We start from the raw sequence: 4,341 nt of genomic DNA, 5'->3' as shown, positions 1-4,341 counted from the left end.
AATCATATCCGCGGCTGGACTTTGATGAAGGAAGTCATGAGGCACCGTTTTGTTCCATCATACTATGAGAGGCAATTGTACAAGCAGTTGCAGGGTCTCACTCAAGGTTCCCGCACTGTTGAGGAGTACTATAAAGAGATGGAGGTGCTACTAATTCGGACAAGAACCCGTGAAAGTGATGAGGAAAAGATGGCGAGATTTTTACATGGGCTGAATGATGAAATATCAGATTTTGTGGAGATGTTTCCTTATGATACATTACAAGATGTTGTACATCATGCTATAAGAGTTGAGAAGAAAAATATGCGTAATGGTCATACTCGTGCTTTCCAAGGCCGCACCACCACACGCTCATGGCAGCGAGCACAACAGCCATATGGTTCTCAGTTTGAGGGTGCACCACCTAGACACCCACATGCCTCGACGGCTTCCTCGCCTACCATTCGCAATCAAGGTAAGATGTCATCAGCTACAGTAGGAGTATCCTCTGCTCCACCTCCAGAAAAGAGTTCTACACGCAGCAACAACATTCAATGCCACAAGTGCAAAGGAACAGGTCATATTTCTTCGGAATGTACAAGCAAAAGAACTATGATCATCAATGAACGAGGTGAATGGGAGTCTGAAGTGACCCTGAAGGTGGCAATGATGAAGTGGAAGAGGAGCAATGTTGGGAAGTAGGAGGAACTATTTTATCTCATGAGGAACTTGATGGAGAAGCTTTGGTTGTATGTCGTTCACTTAACGCCCAGGTTGTGGAGGAGGAAAAGGGTCCGTGGCATAATCTTTTCCACACCCGTTGCCTTATCAACTCCAAGATATGTCGAGTGATTGTTGATAGTGGCAGCTGCAACAATATTGCAAGTACGGAGATGGTCGAGAAGCTTCAATTGCAAACAAAACGTCACCCACACCCATGCCGCATGCAATGGATGAATGATTGCGGCGCAATTAAGGTGATTAGCAGCGTGCAAATACCAATTTCAGTAGGGACATATCAGGATGATTTTGAGTGTGATGTGGTTCCGATGCACGCTTGTCACTTGCTTCTTGGGCGACCGTGGTTGCATGACCGTGATGTGCAAATCAGCGGGCGTGCAAATCGCTTATGTTTTGTCCATAGAGGAGAAAAGTTCACTTGGCTTCCCATGACACCCGAGGAAGTCTATCTTGATGAGATGAAAAGAAAAGGAAAGAAAAAGGGAGAGAGTGATCATACACAACGAGTGAGCCACCAACATAGTGAGGGAGTGTTTCCACAGCCAAAAGCTCCACAGCCAAATATGACCAAGCCCCGGGAAAAACAGGGATTAGTTATGATGGCTAGGAAAAGGGATCTACGGGAATTGAGAGAACCTAATACTCCATTCTTTGTACTCATGTACAAGGAAACTTTATTGGCTGCTAACGATTTACCCTCAACTCTTCCTAGTGTTGTTTTTGATCTTTTGCAGGAGTATGGGGATGTGTTTCCCAAGGAGGTACCACCTGGGTTGCCACCGAAGCGGGGCATTGAGCACCAAATCGACTTGGTTCCGGGCGCCCCACTACCAGATCGGCCACCGTATCGAGCAAACCCAGAGGAGACGAAGGAAATTCAGAGGCAGGTAGAAGATCTTCTTAACAAAGGGTATGTAAGGGAAAGTCTTTCTCCTTGTGTTGTTCCCATTCTTTTAGTTCCAAAGAAAGATGGTACCATGCGCATGTGCACTGATTGTAGATCCATTAACAACATAACTGTGAGATATCGCCACCCTATTCCTAGGCTCGATGACATGCTTGATGAACTGTGTGGCTCCACCATATTTTCCAAAATTGATTTGCGAAGTGGTTACCACCAAATAAGAATGAAAGAGGGTGACGAATGGAAAAATGCATTTAAGAAAAAAAATTGGCTTGTATGAATGGTTGGTTATGCCTTTTGGATTAACAAATGCACCTAGTAATTTCATGAGATTGATGAATCATGTGCTTAGATCCTTCATTGGCAAGTTTTGTTGGGTAACGTAGTAATTTCAAAAAAAAAATCCTACGCACACGCAAGATCATGGTGATGCATAGAAATGAGAGGGGAGAGTGTTGTCCACGTACCCTCGTAGACCGAAAGCGGAAGCGTTATGACAACGCGGTTGATGTAGTCGTATGTCTTCACGATCGACCGATCCTAGTACCGAACATATGACACCTCCGCGATCTGCACACCTTCAGCTCGGTGATGTCCCACCAACTCACGATCCAGTAGAGCTTCGAGGGAGAGCTTCGTCAGCACGACGGTGTGATGACGGTGATGATGAAGTTACCGGCACAGGGTTTCTCCTAAGCGCTACGACAATATGACCAAGGTGGATTATGGTGGAGGGGGGCACCGCACAGGCTAAGAGATCAATGATCAACTTGTGTGTTCTAGGGTGCCCCTTGCCCCCGTATATAAAGGAGCAAGGGGGAGGCTGGCCGGCCTTGGGGCGTGCCAAGGAGAGGGGGAGTCCTCCTCCTAGTGGGAGTAGGACTCCCCTTTCCTAGTCCAACTAGGAAGGAGGAAGGGGGAAGGAAGGAGAAGGAGAGAGGGAGGAAAGAGGGGGCGCTGCCCCCCTCCTTGTCCAATTCAGACTCCCAAGGGGGGGCGGCCAGCCCTAGGCCCTCTCCTCTCTCCCACAAGGCCCATGTTGGCCCATTATATCCCCCGGGGGTTCCGATAACCCCCCGGCACTCCGATAAATATCCGGTGACCCCCGGAACTCATCCGGTGTCCGAATATAGTCGTCCAATATATCAATATTTATGTCTCGACAATTTCGAGACTCCTCGTCATGTCCATGATCACATCCGGGACTCCGAACTATCTTTGGTACATCAAAACACATAAACTCATAATGCCGATCGTCACCGAACGTTAAGCGTGCGGACCCTACGGGTTCGAGAACTATGTAGACATGACCGAGACTTATCTTCGGTCAATAACAAATAGAGGAACCTGGATGCTCATATTGGTTCCTACATATTCTACGAAGATCTTTATCGGTCAAACCGCATAACAACATACGTTGTTCCCTTTGTCATCGGTATGTTACTTGCCCAAGATTCGATCGTCGGTATCTCAATACCTAGTTCAATATTGTTACCGGCAAGTCTCTTTACCGGTAATGCATCATCCCGCAACTAACTCATTAGTTACATTGCTTGCAAGGCTTATAGTGATGTGTATTACCGAGAGGGCCCAGAGATACCTCTCCGACAATCGGAGTGACAAATCCTAATCTTGATCTATGCCAACTCAACAAGTACCATCGGAGATACCTGTAGAGCACCTTTATAATCACCCAGTTACGTTGTGACGTTTTGTAGCACACGAAGTGTTCCTCCGGTATTCGGGAGTTGCATAATCTCATAGTCATAGGAACATGTATAAGGCATGAAGAAAGCAATAGCAATATACTAAACGATCAAGTGCTAAGCTAACGGAATGGGTCAAGTCAATCACATCATTCTCTAATGATGTGATCCCGTTAATCAAATGACAACACATGTCTATGGGTAGGAAACATAACCATCTTTGATTCAACGAGCTAGTCAAGTAGAGGCATACTAGTGACACTCTGTTTGTCTATTTATTCACACATGTACTAAGGTTCCGGTTAATACAATTCTAGCATGAATAATAAATATTTATCATGATATAAGGAAATATAAATAACAACTTTATTATTGCCTCTAGGGCATATTTCCTTAAGTCTCCCACTTGCACTAGAGTCAATAATCTAGATTACACAGTAATGATTCTAACACCCATGGAGTCTTGGTGCTGATCATGTTTTGCTCGTGAGAGAGGCTTAGTCAACGGGTCTGCAACATTCAGATCCGTATGTATCTTGCAAATCTCTATGTCTCCCTCCTTGACTTGATCGCGGATGGAATTGAAGTGTCTCTTGATGTGCTTGGTTCTCTTGTGAAATCTGGATTCCTTTGCCAAGGCAATTGCACCAGTATTGTCACAAAAGATTTTCATTGGACCCGATGCACTAGTATGACACCTAGATCGGATATGAACTCCTTCATCCAGACTCCTTCATTTGCTGCTTCCGAAGCAGCCATGTATTGCGCTTCACACGTAGATCCCGCCACGACGCTTTGCTTAGAACTGCACCAACTGACAGCTCCACCGTTCAATATAAACACATATCCGATTTGTGACTTAGAGTCATCCGGATCAGTGTCAAAGCTTGCATCGACGTAACCATTTATGACGAGCTCTTTGTCACCTCCATAAACGAGAAACATATCCTTAGTCCTTTTCAGGTATTTTAGGACGTTCTTGGCCGCTGTCCAGTGATCCACTCCAGGATT

Source organism: Aegilops tauschii, chromosome 5 (genome assembly GCF_002575655.3).
Source record: "Aegilops tauschii subsp. strangulata cultivar AL8/78 chromosome 5, Aet v6.0, whole genome shotgun sequence".
NCBI lineage: Eukaryota > Viridiplantae > Streptophyta > Magnoliopsida > Poales > Poaceae > Aegilops > Aegilops tauschii.
Note: the sequence above shows the minus strand (reverse complement) of the source record.